The sequence below is a fragment of the Rhipicephalus microplus genome, chromosome 2 (genome assembly GCF_043290135.1).
Source record: "Rhipicephalus microplus isolate Deutch F79 chromosome 2, USDA_Rmic, whole genome shotgun sequence".
Taxonomy (NCBI): Eukaryota; Metazoa; Arthropoda; class Arachnida; order Ixodida; family Ixodidae; genus Rhipicephalus; species Rhipicephalus microplus.
The window spans coordinates 64,741,137-64,757,788 of NC_134701.1; the positions used below are offsets into that span (position 1 = coordinate 64,741,137).

The window sequence follows — 16,652 nt, forward strand, 5'->3', positions numbered from 1 at the left end:
CAATAACTTCGTCCCCTTCTAGCCTAGCACCTTGAGCTGTAGTTATAAACCTCTGCTCTAGGCTCGTCTCATTTTTAGGGAGTTTGGATGGTTCCGAAATTTCGCAGCTGCCTTTCTATCTTTTTTATGTACTTCTGCCAGCCACTGGGCTCCCTTTCTTCTAATCTTTTCATTGACCAGAAGGGATGCATCCCTTTTACAGCTTAGAAAGATTTCCCATTTTCTTTCAACATCATCTGTCGGTTCACCCTGCTGCTTAGCATGTCTGTGTTCCCTAGAGGCTTCCTTACGTTTAGCTATGGCTCTCTTAACTTCCTCATCCCACCAACTTTTGGGTTTGTGTCTTCTTTTCTGGGGTGACTTGTTACGTGCCTTAGCAAGCTCTAGCTCAAACAATCTAATTAGATTCGTGTATGTCTACACTGTTGTATTATCCTCAGGGATTACTTTCTCACTTTGTTTAATGGCTATTTCAATTTGCCTTTCTGAATAAAAATTTTCCTGTACTTGCTCATCTTGTCTCCTTCCCACTTTCACTGCTCTTCCAAAACTTAGCTGGATACGTTTGTGATCACTACCCAGACTTCTGGAGCCACCTTCATCTATGTGCATTCCCCTGAGCTTATCATACATCCTATGTTACATCAGTGCATAATCTATCGTCGAATGCAGCCTTCCTACCTCCCATTTTATTTTCCCTTCACACTTCTCGATAATGTTGCAAATGATCAAATCCAGCCTTTCACACATATTCATGATTATTTTGCCAGTCGGGTCGGTATACCTATCTATATCTTCTATGTGTGCATTCATATCTCCTTGTATAATTATCTCGCGGTCCCCTCCTAATTCCTCAATGTCCATTGATATACACTCCACCATTGCCTGGTTTTCCTCTCTGGCCTTAGCTCCCGTCCACAAGTACACAAAACCAAGGAATGTCATCTGCCTAGCTAGTTTCTCTCTTATCCATAAATGTTCCATGCATCCCTGCTTGTTCCATGCAACCCATGCTCTTATGTATAAATGCACCAATTCCACCGCTTTTTTTGCTGCCTTCTGTTCTGTTGCGATATTCTCATACGTAGTCCAGATTGCAAGGTAGTTGCTCCATGTCCCGAAGATGTGTCTCCACAACCCCACATACCATCATCTCCTCCTGCCTCAACTGCTCTTCTATCTCTTCCCACTTTAACCTATTCCTGCCACCCTGCATGTTAATATAGCCTACGTCTGACTTAGCTCGGCCCTTGTGCCTACGTCGATTTCTTTTCCCACGGACTTTGTGTGGCTTGAATATTTGTGCCCCGTCTTTGGCTACACTGTTGGCCGCAGGTATCTGGGTCCCCCTAAAAAAGCTATGGCTTGCCAGCCCATTCTGTTACCGACCCTCCTGCCCTTCGCACCACTGTAGTGAATGCCATCCTGTGCAAAGGGGCGAGCGCTGGGCTCGTACACGTCTTGGTTAACTTCCATTACGCTGTATCCGAGTTGCCGGCTCAAACCCTTGATCACACAATTGGCCTCCACTACCCTCCTTTCAATCCCACCAGGCTGCCCCCAGACCTCTGGGACTGTGCATATGGTCACATACCCACTTCCAGAGGCTTCTCGGAGCTTACGCATCCCATCCTCTAACTTTCTCTGAGGGTTCTGACCCTTGCCCTTCAATACATCATTGAGCCCAGCATGAATAATGACTAGATTTTCGCCCTCCATGCTGTTTTCTACAACCTCCTGAGCTTTGGCCAGTGCATCCACCATGCTCTTCCCTGACTGTGCCTCCACCCTGACTCTCCCTTCTTCCTTCACTGTCTTGAAGACGCCATCTCTAACCCTGGCCACGTTAGAATCCCCCACCACTAGGACCCTTCTACGCTCCAATCGCTGGCTTCCTGTTGTGATGACGCCCCTGTTTGCTTCACCTGTTTCTCTCTCTGCCATCTGTCCTGTGTTTCTGCCCTGCTTGAAGACTGCGGCGCCATCGAGCTGTAGGTTCTCGGAGCCTCCGTGCTGTGGCCAGACACTGCGGCCACCTGACCGCCCTTCTCGCCTGTTCCTTCCCGCCTGTCGCCTTCTCCGCTACCCACGCCTTCTGTTTCGCACCGGTTGCCCCGCCGCGGTGGTCTAGTGGCTAAGGTACTCGGCTGCTGACCCGCAGGTCGCGGGTTCGATTCCCGGCTGCGGCGGCTGCATTTCTGATGGAGGCGGAAATGTTGTAGGCCCGTGTGCTCAGATTTGGGTGCACGTTAAAGAACCCCAGGTGGTCGAAATTTCCGGAGCCCTCCACTACGGCGTCTCTCATAATCATATGGTGGTTTTGGGACGTTAAACCCCACAAATCAATCAATCAATCAATCTGTTTCGCACCGGTTGGGGCCGGGGTAAAGCGCCATTGGCTCCTTTACCCGCTGCTCTAGCTCGGTCCGCCCTTCCCGTTCTTTTCGAAGGTCACCTTTCATTTGCTCTAATAGGCTGGCGGTAGCCTCCTCCCGCTCACGCGACGCTCCAAGCTGTTTTTGGTGTTCTACACTCTGCTCGTGTTCCGCCCTAAGCTCCCCCTGAAGCCCCTTTATGCTAGCCTCCGTGTGCTGCACGGCCGCCTTCAGTGCCTCGCACAGCCTGCACACGAAACTCGCCTTCTGCGCGTCGGCCAAACTCGTGAATGCTGTCTCATCTAAGTAGCACCAGCGCTTGCATTCTTCGCACTGCACCAGCTCACTCTCGCTCGTGGTTTTCCTAGCCTCCTTAGCCATCGCCCGCCCGACCATATGACCGAGTGCCCGACAGCCCTACGTTCAACCCTAATCCCGCTATCCAGCCGCCTCCGTTAACTCTCCTACCTCCACAACTGTTTGAAGCTGCCGCCTACACCGCACACATACGTGTTCAATTTCGCTACTAGCCTCTCACTAGGTCCCCTTCGTTGGCCACCCTACCTTCGTTATGGTGGCTAGAATTGGAAGGTGACGCCAGCGCCCGCATATTCGCCGAGCGCGCGCGATGCTCGTTTTCAAGCGCCGCCGCGACGGCCACCACGGCGCTCCTGTCGGCATAGTGATGCGGGAGAAGCGCGCGCTCCGCGCTCTCTCGTCGACTCGCCGCTGGGTTCGCTGGTTCGCCTCTGGAAGCGTGTCTGGGTGTGTGCAGTTTTCCGCGTTGATGTCTCGCTTATGGCAAAATGTATTTAGTTGCTGACATGACAGTGTGAGTGCCGACCTTAGGATGAACTCCAGCACTACGAAAGCGAGGCAACGCCACTGCTTTGCTCCTGGCTGCACGAGCGGCTATGTGTCATCGAGGTAGCAAGGTCAGCGTGCTTCTCTTTTCTCTGTTCCCAAAGACCCTGCCCTCTTCGAAGCCTGGCAACGAGCCGTACCCCGTGCCGACAAGTCGTTGGACGTGAAGTCGGCGCTATGTGAGCTTCATTTCGACGAGCAGTTTATTGAGCGTTTTTACACGCATGTGATAAACGGCGAAACTGTTCAGACTCCCCGAGGGAAACCGGTGCTGAAATCTGACGCGGTGCCAACCATATTCTCAAATGTTCCTGCGTATCTTTCAAAGAAAGTGCCGAAGAAAAGGACGCCAAGAACATCCACTTGCGGCCTACCATCGAAAATTCGGCGTCAGGAACCAAGCACGTCTGCTTGCGAGGAGACAGCTGGCTCGTACAGCACAGAAAGCGACAGTAACCAAATACCTGTTCCGAATGTGCCCGCAATTCCCGACGTCCGCAAGTGTGGTCTTCCCAGCGCTTACTGGGCTCGACATCTAATTGCTGGAGCCGACAACGCCACGGTGTTTACAGTTTGCGCACTAGATGGTGACAAGTTGACTATTGACAAGTATGTGCTAATGACATCAGATGAAAACAAACTTCAAGCGACAGCTTTTGTGCAAGCCACAAAAATAAAGACCCTTGACATTACCGACATCGATATGGCAGAAGAGTTGCTTCGCGACGTCGACTCCATGATACCATGCATAGGGTTTGGTAAAACTGGTGAATTTGGAGTGAATTTAAAGTACAAGGAGAAGACTTTTGATGGCAGAACCTTCAGCCCATCTTGCCGTGGGGTTGCTTCAACGCCAGAAAAAGCCTGCCCACAATGCAAGCACCTCAGAAGACTACTCCTGAATCGTGAGTCCTACAGGCGAAGAAAAGGCAAAAATGTGGCCCAGTCCCAAAAGCTTTCATACAGGCTTAAGCTGCGAACAGCGCAAGCGAAAAGGAGTCGCCTGAGTGTCCTGCAGGCTAAATCACTCATCAAACAAATGAAAGAAAAGAATGCACGGAATGATTCTACAGCATTTGAAGAAGCGGTGAAGGCCCTACCCATTAAGCAGCAGCAACAAGTCAAGGCGTGCTTTGCTGCGGCTAAAAGAAAATCCACGAAAGGGATGAAGTATGAAAGTGAATGGGCTCTAGAGTGCCTTATTATGTCCATGAAAAGCCCACGCCTCTATGAGCATATACGCAAAAACAACATCATGGCGTTGCCTTCTCGAACATCACTACGTCGATATCTCAAGCGTTACAGGAGTGGATTCGGCCGGAGCGAAAAAGTGTTTGCTGCTGTGGCGGAAAAAACAAAATCTATGGACTTGTTCCAGCGCCATGGTGGGCTGTTAATTGATGAGATTAAGCTATCTGAACACTTGAGCTTGGGAACCGATGGCACCATCGAAGGTTTTGTGGACCTTGGGAAGTTCACACCAGAGAGTGAGCGCTCCGTAGCATGTGACCATGGCCTTGTAGTATTGTTCGTGCCTTTTACAGGCACGTGGCACCAGATTATTGGTGTGTTCGCATCACGCAGCAATGTGAAGTCCGAGACGTTAGGCAAAATAATCCTCGAAGCAGTAGTCATGAGCGAAAACGCCGGTCTGCACGTAGACTTTATCACCACTGATGGAGCTGCGTGGAACAGAAGCATGTGGCACTCATTCGGCATACACGACAGGAAAGAAAACACAGTATGTAGAAGGCAGCACCCTACAGACCCAGAACGTTTTCTGCACTTCATCTCGGACTTCCCACACCTTCTTAAATGTGTGAGGAACACCTTTGTTCGAACGGGCGTGAAACTGCCAGAAGGCCATGCCAGTGTTGACCCTATTGACTGTGCCCGGAAGCTTGATGAACAGCATGACACGACTCTCAAAGCCGTGCCTCATATTAGCAAATCGGTTGTGCATCCCAATGGCTTTGAGAAAATGAGGGTAAATTATGCAGTGCGGCTTTACAGTGATGAAGTCCTCAGAGGCCTTTTCTTGTACAATGCAACCATCGAAGAAAAGCATGGGAGCACAGCGGCGACAGTCAGCTTTGTGGAAAGAATGAGAAGGCTCATTGAGGCCATGACTTCAAGGTGCAGTTCGGGTGCACTTAAGCCTGGAGGGATGCACGAGAAGTGCATTCAAAACTTCTTGACTTACCTGGACGATTGGGAAACAGCTGCTGGCTCCGGAGGTTTCTTAAGCCGCAGTACAGCCGAGGGGCTTCGTGTTACCTTATCAAGCACGCTACACCTTCTCCGCTACCTGACGATGAAGTTGAACTTCAGCTATATGATGACATGCCGCTTGAGTCAGGACCCCCTGGAGAGGCTGTTTGGAATCGTCCGACAAATGTCTGGATGCAATGATCATCCGACTGCCTCCCAGTTCCTAATCTCGGTCAACACTTTGAGCTTCCAGAATTTGGCAAAACCACCGAAAGGAAGCAATGTGTCCTCAGGACTGCTGAGAAGTCTGCTGGGAGCTGACAACGGAAAGGACCTCACTCCTCGGAGGAAATTAGACGAGCTTCTTGACGTAGGAAACCTTGCCGAAGCACATGAAGTGCTCAATGAATACGGCCACGGCACCGAGCATGCAGACATGGTCGTGCAAAGCAGCGATGCCAGACTCATATTCTACATGGCTGGATATGTGGCAAGAAAAAGCGTTGCAAGCACCAAATGTGCAGAGTGCAGCCAGCAGCTCCTACAAGGCGAGAACGATCCATCTCCAGCTGCAGCATCCCTCACGGCTGCTGTTGACCGAGGAGGCCTGCTGTACCCATCAGTCAAGCTCAATGAACTCGTGACCACTCTCGAGAACACTTTTACCCACTGCTTCAGTGTTACAGAAGTCAAACCTGACAGCATCATGGACTTGGTTTCCTTCTTGCAGTTAAGAAAGCTTACACTTGTTGGCTGCCCTGACCACAGTATGTCCCTCACAAACAAAATTATCAAGTTTTATGTTCTTACTAGGCTCCACTTTCATGTGAAAGCCCAGAACAGCAAACGAAACGCTAAGCAGGAAAGAATGAAATTGCTGAAGCTTAGACGCGTGCTCTGAGTTTGATATTGTAACTTTAAGCTCTATTGATTTTTTTTTTGCCGAGTGGAAAGTGATTGTATGCCTCTTATTACTTAGTGCCAAGCGATGCGCTGTCTGTGTGCAATGTTTCAATGTTTTTAACTACTCCCGAGCGTATGTAAATGTGCGTATTTTTTCATTTTATTTTATTTTACCCTGTATTCCATGATGTGCAATAGATCTTCCTAATAATATGATGTGCAATAAATATTTGTTTTATTTTCCTCGCCCAGAACTTTGGTAATATTTTTTTTTAAAAAAACGCCGTCGCCTTGCACTCCAAAACACTGCAGGGATATGCGAACGAAAGCTTTCATTTGCGCAGATTCAACGTCACAGAAGTCTTGCAGCGGCAGCCAATTTCTTTTAATGCTTGAAATGGCGTTCTATCAGCCATCGTCACAGTGAGTTATCTGAATCGCCAATTTATCTGAATCATGCTTCAGCAACAGCATCTTTGAAAGGTCCGCGCGCTCAAGGCGCGCGCGCGTAACTAGCATCACCATTCCGCCGACAGCGCCACCGCCGCGCTGCTCGAAACGAAGGAGCGGCTCCGAGCTCCCGTTGGCGTCACCTCCCAATTCTAGCCACCATACCTTCGTGTTCGGCTCTAGCTCTTGGGTGGATGGATATGGCTGTAACCTTTAGATCGGACGGTGGCTAGCGCCACCAAGCCGTAATACCTAATGAACTAAAAACTATATTTTTTTCCCTTAAATAGTGAGGTTGAGGAATCGTACTTTGGGTTTAATAAGGGTTTATTTTCACTCGTGCCTTGACTTTAGCCACCAATCACTTAACAACTAACCGGGCGCCCCGACCTTCTTCAAAACAGCTGCCTAGCCCGTTCACGTGTTCAACGTCACTACAACTTAGAAGTGTGGCAGCTTGGGCTAGTTGGTATGACATGACGATAGTTATAGCGCGAGAACAAAACGACGACACAGAGCCCTTCTTGTCTCTGTGTCGTCGTTTTGTTCTCGCGCTATAACTACCGTCACTACAACGTTGCCCGTGTCCCACACCTACAATACAAGCAACGCTAATTATTGATTAGGAGAGAAAATAATAATAATGGTGTTTACAAATACAAAGAAATGAAGAGAAACTTATTTCTTGTTGCGCGCTGCTTCTGCACCAACCGACCTTACCTTGCACGACCTTGAATCCGTCGAACAGGTGGAGCGCGCGAAAACGCGTCCGCACAGCTCGGAAGTAGGACGAGAAAAAAAAAAAAAGTACCAACTCACTGAGCAGCGCACCATGCGGGCGTTGCCGGCAGTCATCAGCTGCGGGGCCATCTCCTAGCCCGGGCTCAGCACACTTGGCAGTATATTTCTAGACACTGTAGTAGAGTGTGCCAACGTATATGCAGCTTCTGATTTGCCAGCGTGCAGGAATTCCACATTGCCATGAAAATAGCTGAATCCGACGGTGACGACGAGGAACAGGGCGCTGTGTTATGTCAAATCGGTGCTCAACTGGTGCGCAGCGATCGTAACCGCATGTCTAGGTACTACGAGGAAGTTGTGATCTGTTATTTTGACTACGAGTTCAAGCGTATTCTGGCCGATGTTTCCGAAATTCTCTTTATCGTTATCAATAAAAAGCTCGTCTTTCTTCCGCTTCACAGGACTTCGTCACAGTCGTCGCGACGTACAGGGCCTTCATCAGCACTCCGACGAAGCACGGGGCAACTGCTGCAGTGGCCGCTTGCATCATCGGCATCGCGTGGTTTTGTGGCGTTGTGGGCGTATCACGCCCGTTTGTCGAGTCAGTGGTGGCAAGTTAGCCCAATGGGCATACAACCCAGGATGTTCTGCCATCTGAAAAAAAAAGAAAAACAACAAGTAACGAAGAAATGTCGTGCATCTGAGCGAACTTTACAAGTATGCTATCACTTCGTAGAGTTCGGCATCGCCGGCTGGGAGTATCACGCCAAGATCATCCACAATCGGAAAAATTTTAGTCGGTACACCGTTGATGTCTACGACGTCCCACAGGCGTGTCTCAAAGTGTTGTCTGCTAGCGCTTGATAGGATTGATTGATTGGTATGTGGGGTTTAACGTCCCAAAAACCACCATATGATTATGAGAGACGCCGTAGTCGAGGGCTCCGAAAATTTCGACCACCTGGGGTTCCTTAACGTGCACCCAAATCTCAGCACGCGGGCCTACAACATTTCCGCCTCCATCGGAAATGCAGCCGCCGCAGCCGGGATTCGAACCCGCGACCTGCGAGTCAGCAGCCGAGTTCCTTAGTCACTAGACGAACACGGCAGGGCTAGCGCGGGACAGGAATGTGCGCCCTTTTTCGAAATAGATGAGCAACTTCAGGAAAATTTTTATTCAGCAAGGCAAAAAGAAATAGCTACTAAACAAATTGAGGAAGTAATCACTGAGGATAATAAAACAGAGTGGACTTACACGAATCTATATATCTATATATATCAGCAAGAAATAAATTTTGGAGCTCCGAAGTGGACTATCCTCCATGGCTGCTTACAATACCAAGCATTGAATTCTCAGTAGATGGCATTACCAGAAAGAGAGACATGTTCATCCAAGCTGCTAAACAACTAGCGCTTTTTTAGGTACACATTCGGTATCCAGGGTACGTACACGTTTACACGGATGGGCAAAGTATTACAACGTCCTCAACATTAGCATTTTTTATACCTCAGCTCAATATTCAGGAATCATTTAAATTATGTCGCACGACGTCATCTACTACTGCTGAACTTTTCGATATTCTGTATGCTATAAAGTTTATGAACTAGGCAGCAGACCCCACAAAATGGGTATTTTTCACCGATTCACGGGCCGCTTTAAGATCACTCTCCAGTACAAACACGACAGTGATTAGTGATAGTAATGTAAAAGAACTTGTTGTTGGGCTATAGTTGGTACAACATTACGCTGTGTGTGTTTGATGCCTGGGTGTGTGCGTGTGTGAGTGATCGTGTCGTGTGTTCGCGCTCGAATTAACTTGTAGAAATAGTGATAGTATGACATACGAAACGCCAAAAGAACTCACCAAAGCAAGCAAAGCGCAACATGAGATTAAATTTCAGTGGATACCTGGCCATTGCGACATTCCTGTTAACGGCTGATGAAGCAGTACGACAAGCACATCATAAAGATGTTACTGTTTGTTTACCAATTTCGAAAAATGAATTGCGTAGTAATATAAAGGCTACAGCTTTCAGAATGAGCAAAACTGCTTGGTTTGACCAAAGTACAAAAAGCTTTGGTTTATATCACATCGATCCATTCATTGAATTCAAAATTACGCAAGCATTATATAGAAGTGTGGAAACTCTTATTCACCGGTTGAGGTTAGGCACCGCATACACAAAACATTTTTTGCACAGAATTGGCAGAGCTGAAACTCCCGACTGCGAATGTGAATTTATAGACGAAGACGTATGCCACCTTCTCATAGACTGTCCACACCATGACACGCCGAGACGCCGTCTCAAAACGGAACTGTTGGCACTAGACCACAAACCGTTTAGCATGAAGAAACGTCTCGGTCCGTAGCCAACTGGAGTTTTGCAGGCTAACGCTTTAAAAGCGCTAAAACGATTCTTACAACAAGGCAGCAGAATTGCTGACAAGTGCTAAGAAATAACGTTCTTTCATTTGCACAACACATGTACCTATTATGTGTAGTATCATACGACACCCATCATATGTGTGTGCTGAAGTGAATGACGAGTTGACTGCTTTGACACCCGAGCGAATACATCTTTATAAGGGCCAGACGTGTGCTCTGCTGTTTTAGTGCTGGTTGGACCAAATATTAGGGAGAGACATTATCAAAGTCGGAACTCAAGGTTTCCTTGAACATGCAGGCTACCTTAGCGAAAATTCAAGAAGCCGTGGCGCACCCCAAGATGGGATTAGGAGCACTGAGTGAACGCATAAGCAAGTTAGAAGAGGTCGTGCGAGGAGAGACCCCAGTCCGACTCCTTTGCAGGTTCCAGCACAACGCAATGTACTAGCGCCACCGACTGAGGGCGCGATCCTCCGGGCCGCTATAGCTGCTCAACCATCCCCTCAGCCTAAACAAGGATAGTGTGGACGAAAACTTCAGAATCTGGCAATGGAACTGTGGCGGGTTTACTCACAAAAAGCCCATTCTACAGCAATATTTAAGAACTCTTGATTTTAAGCCCCAAATCATCGCTGTTCAGGAAGTTGCGTCTGGCACCCCCATCAAACTCCCGGGTTACCTAGTAGCGTCATCACATTCAGGAGGTAGGGGAGTTGCCACACTTATCAGCAAAAGGTACAATTACCTATCGCGTGACCTCGGTGCAGTTGCCGATGGCATTGAGTACGTAATGACTGAAATTATAATGAACTCACCCAAGCAGGGTCTTCGAAGAAATACCCTTTTTATTCTCAATGTATACTGCTCTCCCAGTTATCGCAGGGCGAAAGCAAACTCTCTCCTCAAAAGGGCTGTGAGCATGGCCAGTAGTTACCCCCTTGTAGTCGTAGGGGATTTCAACGCCCCACACAGCGTGTGGGGATACATGTATGATACCCCCAAGGGACGCGAGCTATGGCAGACTGCGACAGAAGCCGACTTGACGCGGCTTATGACTGACAAGGATTTCCCCACTAAGAGACGTAACTTCTTATGTCGGGATACCACCCCGGAACCGACTATTGTGAAGAATATAGATGGGGTCAAATGGGTCAACACGGCTCTAGACCTCGGAAGTGACCACTACATCATCGAGGTATCCTTCACGATTGCCCGCTTTAGGACGAAAACATTCAAGGTGGTCGACTGCGACGTTTTTCGCGAAGTCAGAGCTGAGAGAGCACCGACGGCTGGGACAGACTTTGAAGGATGGTACAAAGGACCAAGGAGGTCGTCACTGACCTCGATGTTGAAAACATGGACAGCCGGTTGGCACACCTACTAGAAGCCAAGCAAGCCCTACTCACGAGGTGGAAAGGACAGAAGCATAACAGGAGGCTCCGCAAGAAGGTTTCCGAGGTTAACAGGGCGATCGAGGAGCACTTCAAAACCTTGTGTAAACAACAATGGCATGAACTCTGTGAGTGCATCGAGGGCCAGCTCAGATCTGGGAAGAGCTGGGGTCTTCTCAAACACCTTCTCGATTAGGCCAGCACCAGGTCCAGCCAGAAGCGATCCCTCGCGCGAGCCATCCATCTTGCTACTGACTCTACCACGGACGAATTGGTTGTCAACAAGCTTATTGACAGGTATCTGCGAGTCGCGGATAGCTCTGCACCCACACAGTTTCCGGACTACGCGGGGTGCGACGTGCTGGAGTTGGACCAGGACTATACTGTGGCCGAGATACGGCAGGCTCTCTTTTCCCTAAATGCCAAATCCGCCCCTGGCCCTGATGGCATAACCAATAAGATGCTCAAGAACCTTGATGATGACTCCATCGAATTCCTTACGGAAAAGAATAATGAGGTGTGGCGCAGTGGGGAGGTTCCCGCACAATGGAAGACGGCCTACACAGTTCTAATCCCGAAACCTGGTAAAGCACCAGGAATAGGTAATCTAAGACCGATTCTATAACTTCCTGTGTCGGTAAGGTCGCAGAGCACGCCCTTCTGAACCGACTCAAGGTGCACCTCGTGACCAATGGCATGTACACCCACAATATGATTGGTTTCAGAGCTGGTCTCTCTACACAGGATGCCATGAAGCTGATAAACCATCAGATCATCAACCGGAGCACAATAGATACCAGAGGCATCTTTGGATTAGACCTGGAGAAGGCTTTCGACAACGTTTCTCACGAATTCATTCTCCAGTCTATTGCCAGCCTAGGGCTAGGGAAGAGGGTCTACGACTTCGTGAGATCCTTTCTTTACCAGAGAACTACCAAGCTCAAGATCGAAGGGTACTTCTCACGAGAGATCAACCTCGGTACACGCGGCACGCCTCAGGGCTCAGTCATTTCACCAACGCTATTTAACATCGTGATGATCGGGCTCTCCAAGGAACTCGCGAAGATTCAAGGAATCAATCATACCATCTACGCAGATGATATAACCATCTGGTGCACAGGCGGGAGCGATGGTCAAGTTGAGGAAGCCATGCAGCGCGCAATCGACGTGACCGAACGTTTCCTCCATCCCACCGGTCTCAGGTGCTCCCCATCGAAATCTGAACTTCTGCTCTACAAGAAAAGACCCCGAGGCGGCGGCCACCGTGACTGGAAACCTGCGTCTCAAAGTGAAATACGACTTTTCACTAGTGAGGGGTCGCCAGTGCCCAGAGTGGATTCGCTCCGAATATTGGGAATGTATATCGAGTCCAACGGCGCTAACGGAGCTGCACTGAGACAGATCACTACCAAGACGGAAAGTGCTCTCGGCCTCATCCGGAGGATCATCAAAAGACACTGCGGAATCAAGGAAGACAATATCATCCGCATCATACATGCGTTTGTGCTCTGCCACCTTTCGTACTCGGCGGCGATGTATAATTGGCATGTTGCAGATAGAAGTAAGCTCAATTCCCTCATAAGAAAGGTCTTCAAGCTCGCGCTCGGCTTGCTTGTAAGCACTCGCACTGAAAACCTTTTCAAGCCCGGTGTTCACAATACACTCGAAGAGACAATCGAGGCGCAAGAGCGCTCACAGCTGCTCAGGCTTTCCGGAACCAAATCGGGCCGCAAGATACTCATGATTTGGGCCTCAACTCTATTGACAAGTGCCCCGATTCCATGCAGATTCCCAGAAACATCTAGTCTCAACTGCGCATCGCACCCATTCCCCGCAATATGCACCCTGCGCACAACGTCGGTCGGCGTAGGGCCAGGGGTAGAGCTCTGCTCGAGGACGTCCGTAGCAACCCCACTGATGCAAGCTTTGTGGATGCTGCGCCATATGTCCAACAAGAGGCATTCGCTGTTTTCATCGTCGATTCAAATTCCAGGCTCATTTGCTCCGCCACAGTACGCACATCGAAGCCCGTGATAGCCGAACAGGTTGCAATCGCGCTGGCTATGCTAGATGATCGCAGAGAGTCAATATACAGCGACTCCAAGGCGGCTATCAAAGCCTACGAAACCGGGATGGTAGCCCCTCAGGCCCTCCGCATTCTACAAAGCGTCAAGAGTATCACGCCCCATTCTCTCACTTGGTTTCCCGTTCACCCGGGGTCGATTGAGGGCTTTACATCTAACCCGAACGAGGGCGCACACGAGGCCGCGCGAGGACTCACTGACCGCGCCGCCTCCACAGTCCCTCTGCCTCACTGGGAACCCTTACTTACGTTCAACGAAATAACAAAGCACTTCTATCTGTCAAGATGGGTATTCCCTCTCCCACACCCGGCCTTGTGCACGGCGCAGGCAGCCACCCTAAGACTATTGCAAGCCAGTGCGTATCCTAACCCTGCGGTTCTTCATGCCATCTACCCTGAACGGTATCCAAGTGCGGATTGCCCCGCTTGTGGACTGTTAGCCACATTCAATCATGTGTTGTGGGAATGCGAAGCCAACGGCCCCACCCTCAGCGAGGACAGGAGGGCTGCGCTCTTACGCAGCCCCGAATTTAAGGATCAAACCCTGGCCGTCCAGAGTGCCCGTGAACGGACCGCCAAGCTCGGTTTGACGGTCCCAACGTGGGATTAGCCGGATGGCGGGGGGTCTCCCCTGCGTCTTCTCAGGACAAAAATAAAGTTTTGATCAATCAATTAATCAGACATTATCAGATACTTCATCCGTTGACCTTTGACCATTTCCTTATCATTGTGTTGTGATATGTGCATATGCGTTTTTGCATTTGTGTGCTCGAGTGTTCTATCTTCTATCTGTTTTGTATGTGTTTTTTTAAAGATACGTGTCCAACGTTTACTCAAGGGCTAAGGAGTAGCCAGCGCCATATACTTGTGTGACAACACCTGCATATACATCATATCAATAAAAAAATATAATGTTCTGTAAAGAGCTTCACCCTACAGTTTAGGATGATGGCGCTGAGTTTTTCAAAGCACTGGGGTTTAGGGACAGGGAGGGCAAATAGACTTTAAGCGGGTAGAATTACTAGAAGGAGGTTATCTGATTTGTGGCTAAAATCAAGGCACGAGTAAAAATTAGTCTTCACGGCAAAGTACCAGTCCTCAACTTCACTATTTAGAGGAAAAAAAAAAAGATAAATCTACTAGTTGTTGGTTCACTGAGTATTATGGCTAGGTGACGTTAGCCGCCGCCCGGTCTAAAGGGAATAGCCATAGAGAACAGCCATATTAATCTATCTATTCTTCAATCCTCAGCAAGTTACAGAAATAAGCCAAGACATGGCCAAGTCTACTGCCGCATTAAGAAACAAAGAATGCAAACGCGGGTATGTTTGCATATATTCTTAACCAAAGATTTTGTGTTCCACTCTTCTCAACGTCCGGCAGCAGAATTTAATGCTCCGAGCCTGAGTTTCGATCTCTTGGTGAGTAAACACATATCCGCACTCTGCTTGGGAGAGATCCCTCGTATTTTCCCATTTACTAGCTGGAGCCAGAGCTTGTCAAATACAACGTGTATCTGATATTGTGACCTACAGTGGCGGAATGTGAGGCTCAATTTTGTGCAGACACCATTCGGTCGACTGGCCGCTGCATACGTGTGCTTCTAGAGCAAGCGTTACAAGACAGGGTCGCAGTGTTGGTAACTAGAAAGCTCTTGCATTTTCTGTACTCGGGCATGGGATCCAATATTCGCAATTACGGTGTCATTACTATGTGACTTGTTATGAGAGCGCATCGGGCCGCATTAGTAGCGAAGTGCGTACCAACGCGGCTCCTCATTCACGCGATTCACCACACGTTGCAACTCAGCGGCAGAGAAGTGCTCAAATCGGCTCCCTTCAATTCATGCCGCTTGCATATTCGATACAAGTCCCTCTTTCAAGGGCCTATCGGGATGCACGTGGCTTTAGACTTTTTCTTTCTGCTGTTTTCATGAAGTCTCCTTACTGAATGCATGTTGACAGCTGGTCTTAAGATGTAAGGTTTTTGTGAAACAGCATGACGTCAAGGTCCCTTTCAGGCGCGCCACTTGTACCTGTTGAATACTACAGCGACACAGGAGGGATTGAGTATTGGTCGAGGCGCACTAAAGGGGTCATCGTGGCTATGAATAATCGAAGTTTATTCGCTCAGGGTTCGTTTAAGTGCAACACTACATGTCAAGTATCAAATCTGCTTGCAAATGAGGCTTTGTAGATTTTTCAGCCTGTGCGAAAGAGGCATTGTACCGTTAATGTGGTGCGCACTGCACAGGTAGGCCCAAAGCACGGTGTAAGATTACACCGTGGCCCAAAGCACGGTGTAAGAATAGTCTAGGTGAGAGAACAGCGCATAAGGGAGGCTTCGTGGGGAGAGGGGCATGCTGTTCTGGTTAGGAAAACTCTCCAGAGAGGGCGCGCTAAACTAGCCACCCACCGACGCCGCTTGCCCTCCCGCCGCATTCTTGCTGTCCCTTCACTACAGGCTGGACATGTTGCTTGTTTTTCTAAATGTGCTCGCGTAAGTTGGCACTTCGATGTCCTTCGTTGTTCAGTGTACTAGTGTGCTTCACGATGGGGAAGTGCTTTGTACCCTACTGCAACACAGGCTATAGGTCGTGCAAAGAAAAGTTTTCGTTTTTTATGCCACCGCAAGATCAAGCCAGGCTTGAAGCATGGAGGCGGGCGATCCCTCGCAAGGACCGCGACCTTCTACGGACAGACCGTGTGTGCAAAAAACATTTCGCCCCGCATTTTATTTTGAAAGCGTGGTCTTCAGAAATTAATGTCCATGTTCTGATGCCTGGCAGCAGAAGAGGAGGAATTTCAAAGGGCGCCGTGCCATCTATTTTCGAAGGAGCGCCTAGTTACTTGTCTAAGAAGATAAGGAGTCCTCGAAAACAGTCGAGGCGGCATGCTTGCGGTGCAGCTTCCTCTGCGAGCACAGGCGGAACCAGCAGCGGGACCAGCAGCAGGTTTCAAGCCGAGCAGCAAGCAGCAACAGCCCCAAATTCAGATGCTAAAGTCAACGAAAACAGCGAAGTCGTCACGGCAAGTGACCCTGCCACATCACCTTTCGATGAAATGTTCTGTGCTGCGTCGACTTTGTGCCTTCCGAGGTCATCGTGGGGTGGTGTTGATCGCATTGACTTGGAAGGGTATCGTGACCTCGTGTTCCACAACGCCTCTCTGCTGCGCGCAAGTGATGAGTCATGTGTGTTTTTCAACAGAAAAACTGTGCATGTGAAATGTGGCATGACTGTACAAGT

The 16,652-nt window shown here is 49.1% G+C and overlaps 1 protein-coding gene across 3 annotated transcripts in view; it reads left to right on the forward strand.

Moving 5' to 3' along the window:
* Nucleotides 1–14,659: 14,659 nt before the first annotated feature.
* The window catches only part of LOC119170863 (uncharacterized), a 103,532-nt gene continuing 101,539 nt past the window's right edge, over nt 14,660–16,652 (forward strand). For all 3 annotated transcript variants that reach the window (XR_012893685.1, XR_012893684.1, XM_037422143.2), the window contains exon 1: nt 14,660–14,826. The gene's annotated coding sequence lies outside the window, so the exon portion shown is untranslated. The remainder of the gene's footprint in view (nt 14,827–16,652) is intronic.